General features: G+C 38.8%; 1 protein-coding gene across 1 annotated transcript in view; it reads left to right on the top strand.

Annotated features, from left to right (window-relative positions):
* The window catches only part of LOC510362 (zinc finger X-linked protein ZXDB), a 37,188-nt gene extending 20,153 nt beyond the window's left edge, over positions 1-17,035 (top strand). The window contains exon 1 of the mRNA XM_059883799.1: positions 1-17,035. This exon is cut by the window's left edge and continues 20,153 nt beyond it. The gene's annotated coding sequence lies outside the window, so the exon portion shown is untranslated.
* The last annotated feature ends 402 nt before the right edge of the window (positions 17,036-17,437 follow it).

Genomic DNA, 17,437 nt, shown 5'->3' on the forward strand with positions numbered 1-17,437 from the left:
AGACAAGAGTACCACCTCACACAGAATTGCAAATAAGAGGCAAAACAAACAAACAAACAAAAACTCAGCACAAGTCTCACCCTATACTAAGCTCACACAAACCAATGAACCAAATTTAGAAGGTCAGACCAAAACGAAGAAAGAATTCAACCTTCTTCAAGGAAAGAATTCAACTTTCCTTGAAGTCTGTAAAAAGGAGACCACAAACACAATAACTTAAAAAAAAAATGAAAAGGCAGAGAAATACTGCACAAATTAAGGAGCAAACTAGAAACACAGAAGTCCATATAAATGAAGAGGAAATAGGAAAATTACCTGAAAAATAATTCAGAATAATGATAGTAAAGACGATCAAAACCTTGAAAACAAAATGGAGAAAACACAAGAATCAATTAACAAAGACCTAGAAGCATTAAAGAATAAGCACACAGAGACAAACAACACAATTACTGAAATTAAGCATACTCTAGAAGGAATCAATAGCAGAATATCTGAAGCAGAAGAACGAATCAGTGAGCGGGAAGATTAAATGGAGGAAATAACTTCTGAAGAGCAGAAAAAAGTAAAAAGAATGAGAGTTGAGGACAGTCTCAGAGACCTCTGGGACCATATCAAATGCACAAACAATCAAATTATAGGGGTCCCAGAAGAAGAAGAGTGAAAGAAGGGTATGAGGAAACTTTTGGAGAAATTATAGTTGAAAATTTCCCCAGTGTGGAAAAGGAAATAGTCAATCAATCCAAGAGGCACAAAGAGTCCCATATAGGATAAGCCCAAGGCGAAACATGCCAAGATACATATTAATCAAACTAACAAAGACTAACATTGGGGTACACTTGTCTCTTTCAATTCTGATTTACTCAGTATGTATGCCCAGCAGTGGGAATTCTGTGTCGTATGGCAGTTCTATTTCTGGCTTTTTAAGGAATCTCCACACTGTTCTCCATAGTGGCTGTACTACTTTGCATTCCCACCAACAGTGTAAGAGGGTTTCTTTTTCTCCGCACCCTATCCAGCATTTATTGTTTGTAGACATTTGGATAGCAGCCATTCTGATCGGTGTGAGATAGTACCTCATTGTGGTTTTGACTTTCAATTCTCTGATAATGAGTGATGTTGAGCATCTTTCATCTCCACAGTGAGGGACACCCAGAGAGGTTTACAGAGTTACATGAAGAGGAGAAGAGGGAGGAGGGAGATAGAGGTGACCAGGAGGAGAAGAGGGCGAATCTAAAGTGGAAAGAGCAGTCTAGCCAGTAATCAATTCCCTATTTGCTCTCCACAGTCTGGAATACTAACAGAGGTTCACGGAGTTCCATAGAGAAGAGAAGAGGGAGGAAGGAGATAGAAGTGACCAGGAGGAGAGGAATGGGAGTCAAAAGGAGAGAGACCAATCTAGCCTGTGATCAGTTCCCTAAGTTTTCTCCACAGCCCAGAACACCCAAAGAGATTCACAGAGTTAAGTGGAGAAGAGAAGGGGGAGGGAGCAGATAGAGGTGACCTGGGGGAGAAAAAGGAGAGTCAAAAGGGGAGAGAGAAATCAAGCCAGTAACCACACTCCTAAGTAAAAATGAGTACTGAAGGTTGGATTCTTAATGGTACAAAATTGGGTGATTATTTCCTTCCCCATTTTAGGGAAGTTTTCAACTATTACCTCCTCAAGTATTTTCTCATTGTCTTTCTTTTTGTCTTCTTCTTCTGGGGCTCCTATGATTCGAATGTTGGGGCGTTTATCATTGTCCCAGAGGTCTCTGAGGTTGTCCTCATTTCTTTCAATTTGTTTTTCTTTTTTTCTCTCTGATTCATTTATTTCTAGCATTCTATCTTCTACCTCACTAATCCTATCTTCTGCCTCCCTTATTCTACTATTTGTTCCCTCCAGAGTGTTTTTGATCTCATTTATTGCATTATTCATTATATATTGACTCTTTTTCATTTCTTCTAGGTCCTTGTTAAACCTTTCTTGCATCTTCTCAATCCTTGCCTCCAGGCTATTTATCTGATTCCATTTTGATTTCAAGATTTTGGATCATTTTCACTATCATTATTCAGAATTCTTTATCAGGTAGATTCCCTATCTCTTCCTCTTTTGTTTGGTTTGGTGGGCATTTATCCTGTTCCTTCACCTGCTGGGTATTCCTCTGTCTCTTCATCTTGTTTATATTGCTGAGTTTGGGGTAGCCTTTCTGTATCCTGGCAGTTTGTGGAGTTCTCTTTATTGTGGAGTTTCCTCACTGTGGGTGGGGTTATACGGGTGGCTTGTCAAGGCTTCCTGGTTAGGGAAGCTTGTGTCAGTGTTCTGGTGGGTGCAGCTGGATTTCTTCTCTCTGGAGTGCAATGAAGTGTCCAGTAATGAGTTATGAGATGTCAATGGGTTTGGAGTGACTTTGGGCAGCCTGTATATTGAAGCTCAGGCCTGTGTTCCTGCGTTGTCAGAGAATTTGCGTGGTATGTCTTGCTCTGGAACTTGTTGGCCCTTGGGTAGTGCTTGGTTTCAGTGTAGGTATAGAGGCGTTTAATGAGCTCCTGTCGATTAATGTTCCCTGGAGTCAGGAGATCTCTGGTGTTCTCAGGATTTGGACTTAAGCCTCCTGCTTCTGGTTTTCAGTCTTATTTTTACAGTAGTCTCAAGACTTCTCCATCTATACAGCACCATTGATAAAAACATCTAGGTTAAAGATGAAAAGTTTCTCCACAGTGAGGGATACCCAGAGAGGTTCACAGAGTTACATGGAGAAGAGAAGAGGGAGGAGGGAGATAGAGGTGACCAGGATGAGATGAGGTGGAATCAAAAGAGGAGAGAGCAAGCTAGTCAGTAATCACTTCCTTATGTGTGCTTCACAGTCTGGACCACTCAGAGATGTTCACAGAGTTATACAGAGAAGAGGAAGGAAGGAGACAGAGGTGGCCAGGAGGATAAAGCAGGAAATCAAAAGGAGAGAGACTGATCCAGCCAGTAATCAATTCCCTAAGTGTTCCCCACTGTCTTGAACACACAAAGAGATTCACAGAGTTGGGTAGAGAAGAGAAGGGGGAGGGAGGAGATAGAAGCGACCTGGTGGAGAAAAAGTGGGAGCGAGCAGTCCAGCCAGTGATCTCACTCCCAAGTAAAAATGGGTACTGAAGATTGGGTTCTTAAAGGTACAAAATTGATAACAAATACCAAAAAGCAAAGATTAGAAGTCTAGAGTAGAAGTTGGGTGTTCAAAAATACAATATTAATGGAAAAAAAAGGTCACAAAATTATTATATATATATATATATATATATGAAGTTTGCTTAAAAAATAGGATCTCTTTTTTTTTTTTTTGCAAAGTAATAGTAGATTGTAAAAATCAAAATTAAAGGAGTAACAGAGGTCTTAAAAATAAAAAAATTAAATTAAAGAATGATAGCAAAAATAATAAAAATATATCTAGGACTTTCTCTGGTGTTGTTGTGGGCAGTGTGGGGTCACTTCATTTTTGGATAATTCCTTGATCCAGCTTATATTTCTCAAGATCTATAGGCCCCTTCCTATGTAGTTGGTGCTAACTGCAGGGTTTTAATCTATTGCACCTGTCACTTCCAAGGAGGTTCCCTCTGTTTTAGTTTCTTCTGTTTGCTGGTCTCTTCAGTGTCTAATTTCTGCCCTGACACAAGGGGGCGGTGGTGGACACTTTAGTCTCACTTGTTCAGTTGTGCTGTGGGGAGGGAGGGACGCAGGAAACAAAAAACACTGGTATGTGCTCGCAGTGTCTCAACCACACTGGGTTTCCCCTGTTCACGGCATGTGTGCTTTCCCTGTCTACACTGCTTAGGCTCTAGGTTGCTCTGCCGGGAACTGTCTGAGGCCAGCCCTGGTTGTATGCACTTCCCAGGTCTAACCCACTCAGGTTCAGGTACTCGGGTAGTCCTCAGAGGCGCAGACTCGGTTGGGCCTGCGTTTTGTGCCCTTCCCAGATCTGAGGAGCTCAGGTGACCAGGTGTTTGGCGAGCTTGGTTGCTGTGACTTATCCCCTCCCCGGACCCCGCTGCTTGGTTTTCTGGGTGTACAACCGGTGCACCTTCTCAGGCAGATGTTGACCATCCAGAATCCCAAGAAGTCTTGGTTAGCAATGAAGCCTGCTTGCAGTTTGGTAGATAAAGCCTCTCTGGGGCCGTGATTGCCCCCTTCCAGCTAAGGCTGCCTTCGCATGCCTGTCACCATAGAGGGTGTATGGGCCGGTCTGTAGCTGGCTTGCTTTGCTCTTTCCTTTGTTCTGTGAGCGGGCCCGGTGGTGTCCTAGGTTAGGGTTTTTCACATGGTAGCTATCCCACAGTCTGGTTTGCTATCCCAAGTTAGTTCCCTCAGATTGCCCTCGGGGCCTTCAGGCCCAGTCCTTACTCTAAGCAATGCAGCCCATGCCTCCCTGCCCAGCCCCTGCTTGCTAGTGGCGGGTGCAGGTGTCTGTGCTGCTTCTCCGCTGGGGGAGTTACCGTTGGGCACATAATCTGTGGGTTTTAATTATTTATTTATTTTTCCTCCCTTTTATGTTGCCCTCTGTGGTTCCAAGGCTCGCCACAGACTCGGCAGTGAGAATATTTCCTGGTGTTTGGAAACTTCTCTCTTTTTTAAGACTCCTTTCCTGGGATGGAGCTCTGTCCCTACCTCTTTTTATATTTTTTCCTACCTCCTTTTGAAGACAGTGGGCTGCTTTTCTGGGTGCCTGATGTCCTCTACCAGCATTCAGAAGTTGTTTTGTGGCGTTTACTCAGCGTTCAAATGTTCTTTTGAAGAATTTGTGGGGGAGAAAGTGGTCTCCCCATCCTATTCCTCTGCCATCTTGATGGTACAAAATTGATAACAAATACAAAAATCTAGAGTAGAGGTTAGACTCTCAAAAATACAGTATTAAAAAACCACAAAATAGCAGACGTTATCTAAACAATATGAAATTTGCTTTAAAAATAGGGTCTTTTTTTTTTTTCAAGGTAATAGGTTTTAAAAAAAATTAAAGGGGTAATAAAGAACTGAAAATTTTTTAAAAATTTAAAAATGATAATAGTAAAACATATATAGGATTTCTCTGGAACTCTTGAAGGCAGTGTGTGGTCAGTTCAGTTTCAGATAGTTCCTTATTCCACCTTATACTTCCTCTCAAGGTCTATAGGTCCCTTCCAATGTAGCCAGTGCTAACTATAGGGTTTTAATCTGTTGCACGTATCACTTCCAAAGTTTCTCCCTCTTCTTTGTTTATTTTGGCTTCCTCTGTTTGCAAGTCTCATCAGTATCTAACGTCTGCCCTGACACGAGGGCGCAAAGGTGGTCATTTATTTAGGCTCACTTGTTCAATTGTGCTGCGAGGAGGGAGGAACACTGCAAACACATATCGCTGGCATGTGTGGGGAGTGCTCGCAATGTCTGAGCCACACTGGGTTTGCCCCTGCTCATGGCATGTGTGCTTTCTCAGTCTACACTGCTCGGGCTCCAGGTTACTCTGCCATGGAACTGTCTAAGGAAGGCCCTGGGTTGAGTGCACTTCCCAGATCTATGCTGCTCAGGTTCTCAGGTACTCCACAAAGGCACAGACTCGGTTGGGCCTGTGTTTTGTGCCCTTCTAAGTCCAAGCAGCTCAGGCGACCAGGTGCTTGGCAAGCACACTCTCCCCAGGTACAGTGCGTCTTATCACCTCCCCAGTCCCAGCCGCTCAGTTTCCTGGGTGTGAAGCAGGAGCGCCTTGTCAGGTGTGCCATGCATCTCCTCTGGAGAGCTGATCTCTGGCTGTGACCCTCCTGGCGGTTGTCAATCATGCAGGATGCCAGGAAGACTTGGTTAGCAACTGGAAGCCTGCTCACAGTTCGGTAGGATATGCCATTTCTGGGGCCAAGTTTGCCCCTTTCCTTCCAGCTCTGGCTGGTGCCCGCCTGCCTCCCTGCCTCCGGCGGGGGATGGGCTGGTCCGCAGCCGGCTAACTCTCCTCTGGTATTTGCTCAGTCCTTTGTTCTGTGAGCAGGTCCGGCAGTGCCTTAGGTTAGAGATTTTCATAGGAAAGTTCTCTCTCTCTCTTTCCTGTTTTTTATTTTTTTATTTTTTCCCCTCTCTGGCTATCCCAACGTTTGGGTTGCTATCTCATGTTAGCTCCCTCAGATTGCCCTCAGGGCATTCAGACCTGATCTTTACCCTAAGCAGTGCAGCCCATACCTCCCTGTTCAGCCCCTGCTTGCTGGTGGCAGACACGAGCCTCTGATATACTTCTCCACTGGGAGTTGCCATTAGACACATAATCTGTGGCTTTTGTTTATTTTTTCCTCTCAGTTATGTTGCCCTCTGACATTCCAAAACTCCCCACAAACCTGCCGGTGTTTGGAAATTTCTCTTTTAAGACTCCCTTTGCAGGATGGGTATCTGTGCCTAACTCTTTTGTCCCTCTTTTTATCTTTGATATTTAGTCCTACCTCCTTTTGAAGACAATGGGCTGCCTTTCTGGGTGCCTGGTGTCCTCTGCCAGCATTCAGAAGTTGTTTTGTGATATTTGTTCAGCGTGCAAATGATCTTTTGATGAATTTGTGGGAGAGAAAGTGGTCTCCCCATCTTATTCCTCTGCCATCTTAGTGACACCCCTTTGCAATTTTTTGAAAGAGTTTTAGAAGGATAGGCATGATCTCTTCTCTAAATGTTTAATAGAATACTCCTTTGAAGCCATTTGGTCCTGGGCTTTTGTGTTTTGGAAGATTTTTGATCACAGCTTCAATTTCATAGCTTATAACTGGGTTGTTCATAATTTCTATTTCTTCCTGATTCAGTCTTGGAAGATTAAACTTTTCTAAGAACTTGTCCATTTCTTCCAGGTTATCTACTTTATTGCCATATAGTTGTTCATAATAGTCTCTCACAATCCTTTGTATTTCTGCATTGTCTCTTGTAACTTCTACTTTTTCATTTCTAATTTTGTTGATTTGATTCTTCTTTTTTTTCTTGTTGAGTCTTGCTAAGTGTTTGTCTATTTTGTTTATCTTCTCAAAGAACCAGATTTTAGTTTTATTAGTCTTTACTATTGCTTCTTTCATTTCTTTTTCATGTATTTCTGCTCCCATGTTTATTTCTGTCCTTTTACTAATATTCTTTTTTTTCCTTCTTATTTTTGCAGTTGCTTTAAGTGTAAAGTTAGGTTCTCCACTTGATGTTTTTCTTGTTTCTTGAGGTAGGCTTGTATTGCTATAAGCTTCACTCTTAGAACTGCTTTTGCTGCATCCCATAGGTTTTGAGTTGTCATGTTTTCATTGCCATTTGTTTCTAGAAACTTTTTTATTTCCCTTTTGATTTCTTCAGTAATCTGTTGGTTATTTAGAAACCTGTTGTTTAGTCTCCATGTGTTTGTGTTTCTTACAGTTTTTTTCTTGTAATTAATATCTAGTCTCATAGCATAGTGGCCAGAGAAGATGCTTGATATGATTTCAATTTTCTTAAATTTACTGAGGTTTGATTTGTGACCCAACATATGGTGTATTCTGGACAATGTTCCTTGTACACTAGAAAAGGTGTATTCTTCTGCATTTGGCTGCAATGTCCTTAAGATGTCAATGAGATCCATCTCATCTAATGTATCATTTAAGACTTGTGTTTCCATATTAAGTTTTTGTTTTGATGATCTGTCCATTGGTGTGAGTGGGGTGTTAAAGTCCCCTACTATGATTGTGTTGCTGTCAATTTTTCCTTTTATGTCTGTTAGTGCTTGTCTTATGTATTGAGGTGCTCCTATGTTGGGTGCATAGATATTACAATTGTTATGTCTTCCTCTTGGATTGATCCCTTGATCATTATGTAGTGTCCTTCCTTATCTCTTGTAATCTTTATTTTAAGGTCTATTTTGTCTGATATGAGGATTGCTACTCCAGCTTTCCTTTGCTTCCCATTTTTATGGAATATATTTTTCCATCTCCTCACTTTCAGTCTATGTGTGTCTTGAGGTCTGAAGTGGGTTTCTTGCAGAGAGCATATATATGGGTCTTGTTTTTATTTCCATTTAGCCAGTCTGTGTCTTTTGGTTGGAGGATTTAATCCATTTACATTTAAAGTAATTATTGATATATATGTTCCTATTGCCATTTTCTAATTGTTTTGGGTTGATTTTGTAGATCTTTTTTCTTCTGTTGTATTTCATGACTATAGAAGTCAATTTGACATTCATTGTAAAGCTGGTTTGGTGGTACTGAATTCTCTTAACTTTTGCTTATCTGAAAAGCTTTTTATTTCTCCATCAATTTTGAATGAGATCCTTGCTGGGCAAAGTAATATTGGTTGTATATTTTTCCCTTTCAGTACTTAAATATATCCTCCCATTCCCTTCTGGCCTACAGAGTTTCTGCTGAAAGATCAGCTTTTAAGCGTATGAAGTTTCCCTTGTCTGTTACTTGTTGATTCTCCCTTGCTGCTTTTAATACTATTTCTTTGTGTTTAGTCTTTGTTAGTTTGATTAGTATGTGTCTTGGCATGTTTCTCCTTGGGATTATTCTATATGGGACTCTTTGTGCCCCTTGGACTTGATTGGTTATTTCCTTTTCCATGTTGGGGAAGTTTTCAACTATAATCTCTTCAAAAACTTTCTCATACCTTTATTTCTCTCTTCTTCTTCTAGGAGCCCTATAATTCGAATTTTGGTGCATTTTATGTGGTCCCAGAGGTCTCTGAGACTGTCCTCAGCTCTTTTCATTCTTTTTACTTTTTTTCTGCTCTTCAGAAATTATTTCCACCATTTTATCTTCCAGCTCACTGATTCATTCTTCTACTTGAGATATTATGCTATTGATTCCTTCTACAGTATTTTTAATTTCAGTAATTGTGTGGTTTGTCTCTGTATGCTTATTCTTTAATATTTCTAGGTCTTTGTTAATTGATTCTTGCATTTTATGCATTTTGTTTTCAAGGTTTTTGATCATCTTCACTATCATTATTGTGAATTCTTTTTTCACATAATTTTCCTTTTCCCTCTTCATTTATTTGGACTTCTGTGTTTCTAGTTTGCTCCTTCATTTGTGCAGTATTTCTCTGCCTTTTCATTTTTTCAAGTATTGTGTGTGAGGTCTCCTTTTCCCAGGTTTCAAGGAAAGATGAATTCTTTCCTTGAAGAAGGTTGAATTTTTTCTTACTTTTGGTTTCTGACCTCTAAAAGTTGGTCCAGTGATTTGTGTGAGCTTTGTATAGGATGAGATTTGTGCTGAGTTTTTGTTTGTTTGTTTGTTTTTTTCCTCTGATGGGCAAGGCTGAATGAGGTGGTACTCTTGTCTGCTGATGATTGGGTTTGTATCTTTGTTTTGTTTGTTGTTTAGATGAAACGTCCTGCACAGGGTGCTATGGGTAGTTGGGTAATGCTGGGTCTTATATTCAAGTGGTTTTCTTTGTGTGAGTTCTCAGTATTTGGTACTCCCTTGGGTTAGTTCTCTGGTAGTCTAGGTGCTTGGAGTCCCCTTCCCAAAGGCTCGAGGTTTGATCTCTGGTCAGGAACAAATATTCCACAAGTGGTTTTTTATGGCATTAAGGGAGAGTATAACAAATCTCCAGAAACGAGAAACCAAAGATGAACCCCAGACCAATGGCAGTTACAAAGTCAGGCACATAATAATTAAAATAATGGAATATACACATATACATATACACCCATGAGCAAAGTGAAAACAGTCTAACAAAAATAAAATATTGGCAACCCACTCCAGTGTTCTTGCCTGGAGAATCCCAGGGATGGGGGAGCCTGGTGAGCTGCCATCTATAGAGTCACACAGTTGGACATGACTGAAGTGATTTAGCAGCAGCAGATTGATCTGGTGAACAAAGGAAATCAAAAATTATATTTACCAATTAAGAACAAAACTAACTTAAGCACAAACTGGAAATCAAAACTAAAGCAAGTTGCCAACTGGGGGATAAAGCAATGAAAACAAAACTAACAAATATGTTGAGAGGAAAACAAAGAAAGAATAGATATGCAAAGTTAAATAGAGGTAGATGAATAATATTTATATGCTTTAAAGATTAACTGCAAGGGGAAAAGAACAGTAGGAAAGTCAAACAAAGGAATAAATGTAGAAAAATATAATAGGTTTTTAAAAATTAAAATTATAAAAAAAGAGAGAAGATGAAAAAATGGAAGAAGTAAAGAAAAAAGGGGAAAAAAAGAAAACTCCACAGAATTGCAAAAGCCCAATGTAGAGGCAGAGGTTTATAACAACAATAGAAGTGTGACTTAATATACACATATACATATACACACATAAGCAAAATCAAAACAGTCCAATAAAAATTAAGTACAATAGATTGACCCAGCAAACAAAGGAAACCAAAAATTATATCTACCAGAACAAAATTAATTAAAGCACAAAATGGAAAACAAAACTAAAGCAAGGTGCCAATTGGGGAATAAAGCAAGGAAAATAAAGCTAACAAATATGTTTTGAGGAAAGGAGAGAAAGAAAAGAAAGAAAGAATATATATGCAAAGTTAAATAGAGGTAGATAAAGAATATTTATACACATTAAAGATTAAATGCAAGGGGAAAAGAACATTAGGAAAAACAAACAAAGGAATAAATGTAGAAAAATAATAATAGATTTTAAAAATTATAATTAAAATAAGAGAAAAGTAAAAAAAGTGGAAAACTCCACAGAACTGCAAAATCCCAACAGAGAGGCAGAGGTTTATAACAACTATAAAAAAATGTGACAGAGGAAAAAGGAAAAAAAAAAAGCCCAAAGGCTTAATTGAATTTCTTAGTGCCAGTAAAATTGACAACTACAACAGATGTGTGAAAAAAGGGAAAAAAAGAAAGAAAGTACACAAAAGAATCTACAGAACAACTCAAAAAATAAGAATAATAAATGTTTTTCTTGGGTCTCTGCTGTCAGAGTCCTTTCCCTCCCTGGAAATCACAGTCCACTTTACCTCCCTGGGATGCCCTCCAACACTGTACTGCTCTCTGGACCTGCTTTGGGGGCTGCTCTTATTCTAATCTGGTCCTACTCCTGTGTGTTCTTGCCTCCAATGTCCACAGCTGTCAGAGCTAGTGCATTTTCTTTTGTGGGAGCTCTCAGTGGCCTTTTATATATTCCAGACACAGAGTCTGCTTAGTTGATCGTGTGGATTTAATCTGCCACTTACAGCTGGTGGGAATGTTTTGGGTCTTCTTCCTTAGCCACACTGCCCCTGGGTTTCAGTTGTGGTTTTATTTCCACCTCTGCATGTGGTTTGTCCACTGGGGTTTAGCTCCCGAGGCTGCCCTGGAGGGCTTGTGTTTGCCCCTGTGAGGGCCAGGTGTGGAAGTGGTGCATCTGCTTGGGTCACAGGGGTTCTGACAAAGCCATGTACTCTGAGGGGTTGGCGTCTAGGGCAGCAGGACATATAATGCTCTAGAAGGCTATGGCAACCTGTATTGGCCAATACACTCCAGTATTCTTGCCTGGAGAACCCCCTCTCTAACAGAGAAGTCTGACAGGTCGCAAAGAGCTGGACAGGACCGAAGTGACCCTGCCTACATAAACACAAGACTTTTTTTTTTTTGCCTGTGGCAGCTCTGCCCCAGTGAGAGTTGACCGTGAAGGTGATGCAACTGCTTGGCTTGCAGGGACACTGGCAGCACTGAGTGTTCAGGGACACAAACTGCCTCCATGGCAGGAGTTATGGCCCTATCAGAGTCTTTTTTTGAGCCTCTTGTAGCTGGTGATCAGAAGGCTTCTTTGGCCAGTCTTTCTCCATAGCTCTGCCCATTCAGGCACTTAAAGGGATCCCTTGACTGGGGTCCTTCTCTGTTTTTTGGCAAGTCAGACACATAGAGAGGCCCCCATGACTGGGGTCCTACTCTATAGATTGGCACATGAGGCACCACCCCTGGGTGGGGTCCTACTCTTTAGTGCAGTGTGCTTCTATGTTGGCATGTGGGGAGAGAGGGGCTATGGTAATGGGTCCACCCCTTATGTGTGACTCAGCAGTATTGCCTTGCTTTCATGACTGCCTGGCTTTCCCCCACAGGCACTTCCCACCACGATCTCCTCCTTCACATCCCTTTGATCCGTCTCTCTGCTGTCAACAGCAGCCCTCGCACTGGGATTGCTTCACAATCCCCTAAGTCCAGCTCCCAGCCACTGCCCCTTCCAGGAGACCCACGTTCCTGCCCAGCGTATGTATGGCTGTGGCAAGGACTGTCTGATTCTCATTCCAGTTAGGCTGCCGCAGATCAGCTGTTTCACTCTCAGCCTTAAATATTTCTCCTCTGACTCAGACAATTTCCCCACTGTGGGGATCGAAACCCTGCTTCAGTTCCCCCACCCACCAAGGGTAGGTCCAGTCCTATTAATACTCTTGTTTTTCCCCACTGTTCCTTCCTCTTACAGAGTTTTGTGTGGTTCTATATATTCTTTTCTACAAGTCAGGTCCTCCTTTATGCTCTCAGCTGGTGTTCTGCATGCACTTTTGTGTCTGTATGTGTATTCTTGATGTATCCATAGAGAGAGATGTACTCCACAGCCACCTACTCCTCCACCATCTTTTTCTCTATATATGTTTTGTTCTTTATATATGTGAGTCTGTTTCTGCTTCACTGCATAAATTCACAAGTTTTATATTTTAGACTTTACAAGTGATAATATAGAGTATTTATTTTACTATCTAGGTCCATCCACATTATTCCAAATGGCAGAATTTCATTCTTTTGTATGGTTGAGTAATATCCCATTGTATACATATGCCACATCTTTATTTATTCATCACTTGATGGACATTTAAGTTGCTTCCATATCTTGGTTGTTGTAAATATTACTGCTGTGAACATTGGGCTGCATGTATCTTTTCACCAATTAGTCCTTTTTTCAGATATATATACCTAGGAATTACTAGATGATATGGTAATTTTATTTTTACTTTTTTAAGAAATCTCATTACTCTTTCCATAATGTTATGCCAATTTACATTCCAACCAAAAATGTACAACTGTTCCCTTTTGTTTACATTCTTATTAACATTTGTTATATTTGTGGAGTATTTGATGCCAGCCATCTGGAGATTTGTGAAGTGATATATCATTGTGAATTTAAGAAGGACTTTGTATAATGTCAAATTTACCACAAAGACATACCAACTTTAAGCTCATATGCCTCAAACATCACAGATCCTAAATATGTGAAGCAAACATTGACAGAATTATAAGGAGGGAAGGCATGTCAGATAAAGAGTAAAATTCTATTTTCAATATTGAATAGACCAACCAGACAAGAAATAAGTAAAAAAGAAAGAAAGAAAGAAAAATAACAAACATGAAGAATACTATAAAACAATGGACCTGAGATGATGTATAGAGAAAATTCTATCCAATAATGGCAAAATTCATATTTATCTCAAATTCACACAGAACAATCTCCAGGATAGATCACCTGTTAGTCAAAAAAAATAAGTCTTGTAAATTTAAGACTATCAAAATCATATTGTGTTTCCAACAATGTAATAAAACTAGAAATTAGTGGTGGAGGGAAAAGAGAAAATCTAGAAATTAAAAATACAGATACAATGCTAATTAAACAATCAATGGTCAAAGAAGAAATCATAATGATCAAAGATAGATTAGAAAGTATCCTGAGACTACTGATTATAACAACATATCAAAACCTATGAGATGCTAAGAGAAATTTTTAACTGTAAATACTTACATTACAAAAATAATGACTCCCTCAAAAAAAAAAAAAAATCCATGACTGCACACATTAAGAAAAATAGAAAAGAAAAAATAAACAAACCCACAGCTAAATGCAGGAAGGAAATAATAAATATTAGAGTAGAGATAAACAAAATAAAGAAGTCTTTAAAAGAAAAGAGAACATCAATGAAATCAAGCATTGGATTATTGAAAAGATCAATGACCTTGACAAACCTTTAATAGATTCAGATAAAAGAAAGAAGACACAAAAAACCTAAAAATATAAATAAGAGATATAACAAAATATCTTAAAGAAATAAAGGTATTATAATAAAATACTATTAACAGTTGGATCTTCTAGATAAAATGGACAGATTTTTAGAAACTCACAGCCTTTCAAGCTGAATCATGAAGAAACAGATCATCTGAAAATACCTAAAACTACTAAGGGAATTAAATCAGTAATCAAAAACCTCCCAGAAAGAAAAGTCCAGGACCAGATGTCTTCACTGGTGAATTCTAACAAACATGTAAGGAAGAATTAACATCAATTATCCTCAAAATCTTTCAAAATATTTAAAATGGAACATGTCCAAATGTATTACCCTAGTACCAAAGTGAAACAAAACCACGACAAGTTATCTATGGAACAATATCCCTGATGAATATTGATATAATACTACCAAACAGAATTCAAAAGCAGGATATAAGACCATGTAAGATTTATTCATGGAAAGCAAGAATAGTTCAATATGTAAACACCAATCAATATAATATGGCTCATTAGAAAAATGAAAGGAAAAAAACAAAATCATCCCAATTGATGCATAAAAAGAATTGGAATTTTACAAAATCCAACACACATTTTGTAACAAAAAATTAAAAAAAAAACTAAGAATAGGACAAAATCTTAATATAATAAAGGTCATGTAGTAAAATCTCACATCTATTATACTAAATATTGAAAGGCTTAAAACTTTACCTCTGAGATTAGGTACAAAACAAAGATGCTTGATTTTGCCACTTTTATTCAACATAGTGTAGGAAATTCTAAACAGAGCAGTCATGCAATAAAAAGAAACAAAAGATAAACAAATGGGAAAGAAAGAAGTAAAACTTTCTGTTCACAGATAACATAATTTTATATGTACAATATTCTGAATATAAAAAAAACTATTGAAACTAATAAATGAATATAACAAAGTAGCAGGACACTAAATCAACATGAAAAAATCAGTTGTGCTTCTATACAATAAAATAAACAGTCTAAAAAGGAAATTTAGAAATTACTTCCTCTTCCAATAATATATTTGGGAACAATCTTAAAAGGAAGTAATAGGCTTGTACAATAAAAATTACAATACATTGCTGAAATAAAGAATACCTAAATAAAGACACTTTCTGTTCTTATAGTGGAAGAAAATATTATTAATATAATATATATATTAATACCACCCAAGGAAATCTATTGCTTTGATGCAATCCTTATCAAAATTCCAGTGGTGATGAAATGAAATGAAACACAAATGAAAAGTACATTATAATATCTATATGGAATCTTAAGGAATAGAAAATAGGCAAAATATTCTTGCAAAAGAAAAAAGTTGAAACTTTTATACTTAATGATTTCAAGATCTATTGGCAAACTTCTGTCATCAAAGCAATGTGGTACTGGCATAAACATAGATATATAGAACATAGAATGAAATACAGAGCCCAGGGGGAAAAAAAATCTTTATGTATATAGGCAAAATATTTTGACAATGACATAAAGATAATACAGTGGGTAAAAACAGTCTTGTCAGTAAATACTGTTGGAAGAACAAGATATCCACATACAAAAGAATGGAGAATGATTCTTAATTTACACCATGCAAAAAATTAACTCAAAAGGGATCAAAACCTAAGGCAATGGCTACAGCTATAAAAACCTTAGTCAAAAACATAAGGAAAAAATTCGACAGAAGATTTCAAAATGTTTTCTTTAGTATAATATGCTACACACAGGCAACAAAAGAGAAAACAAATAGTGTGGGCAAGCTGGGGACATGATGGTGGAGTAGAAGGACATGAGTTAATCTATTCTGATGAAAACACAAAATCACAACTAACTGTTGATCAACCATTGACAAAAAATTAAAAAAAAAAAAACTGGAGCCTATCAAAAAAGATATCCTACATACAAAGACAAAGAAGAAATCACAAGGAGATGGTGAAAGTGAAAGTCACTCAGGGGTGTCTGATTCTTTGTGACTTCATGGACTATACAGTCTGTGGAATTCTCCAGTCCAGAATACTGGAGTGGGTAGCCATTCCCTTCTCCAGGGGATCTTCCCAACCCAGGGATCAAACCCAGTTCTCCCACATTGCAGGCATATTCTTTACCAGCAGAGCCACCAGGGAAGCCCAAGGAGATGGTAGAAGGGGTGAAATCACAATAAAATCAAATCCCATATCCACTGGGTGAGTAAATCCCAAACTGGAAAATAATGATGTCACAGAAGTTCTCCCATAGTAGTGAAGATTGTGAGCTCAGTGCTAGGCTCTCCAAGCTGGGAATCTGGAAACAGGTGGAGGATCACCCAGAGAATATGGCTTTGAAGGCCAGTGGGATTTGGTCACAGAAATTCCACAGGACTAGGGGAAACAGAAACTCCGCTCTTGGAGGGTTACACACAAGATCGTATGTGCCCCAGGACTCAGGGGAAAAATCAGATAGAACCTGGGCCAGACCTACCTGCTAGTATTGGAGGGTCTCCTTCAGAGGCCAGGGGCAGATGTGGCTCACATCTTTGTCTTTGAAGACAAAGACAATGGCCGTGGTAGTTCTGGGGAATACTTATTGGCATGAGCTCTCCCAAAGGCTGTCATTTTCTCACCGAGACAAGGCCCCACTCAACAGCCTGTAGGCTACAGTGCTGGGATGCCTCAGTACAAACAATCAACAGGTGAGGTATCATAGCCCCATCCATTAGCAGAAAGACTGCTTAAAGTCTTCTTGAGCACACAGCTTCCCAGGGAAAGCAACTGTTCACACAGCTCTGCCACCCGAGGAACAAAACTCAGCTTCATCCACCAGGGTGCAGACAGCAGAAGCAAGAAGAATTACAAGCCTGCAGCCTTCTGAAAGGAAACTGCAATCACAGAAAGTCAGACAAAATGAATTGGCAGAGGAATATGTCCCAGATGAAAGATCAAGATAAAACCCCAAAAGTATAACTAAGTGAAGAAGAGATAGGCAATCTGGATGAAAATAATTCAAAGTAATGAAAGTAAAGATGATTCAAGAACTCAGAAAAAGAATGGAGGCACAGATTGAGAAGATACAAGAAATAATTAACAAAGACCTAGCAAACTAAAGAAAAAAAAAAGATAAACCATGCAATAACTAAAATGAAAAATGCACTAGAAAATCTCAAAAGAAGAATAACTGAGGCAGAAAAATTAATAAACTGAAAGACAGAATGGTGGGAATCACAGATACAGATCTGAATAAAGAAAAATGAAGTGAGAACAGTCTCAGAGACTGCTAGGACAAAAATAAATGCAACAACATCATATTGTAGAGCTCCCAGAGGGAGCAGAGAGAGAGAAAGGGAAGGAGAATATATTTGAAGAGATAATACCTGAAAACTTCCCTAACGTGAGAAAGGAAATAGTCACCCAGTTTGAGGAAGTACAGAATCCTATACAAGATAAACCCAAGGAGGAACACGGCAAGACACATATTAAACAAATTATCAAAAATTAAATACAAAGAAAAGATATTAAAAGCAAAAGGGAAAATCAAGAAATAACTTACA

Source organism: Bos taurus, chromosome X, assembly GCF_002263795.3.
Source record: "Bos taurus isolate L1 Dominette 01449 registration number 42190680 breed Hereford chromosome X, ARS-UCD2.0, whole genome shotgun sequence".
NCBI lineage: Eukaryota > Metazoa > Chordata > Mammalia > Artiodactyla > Bovidae > Bos > Bos taurus.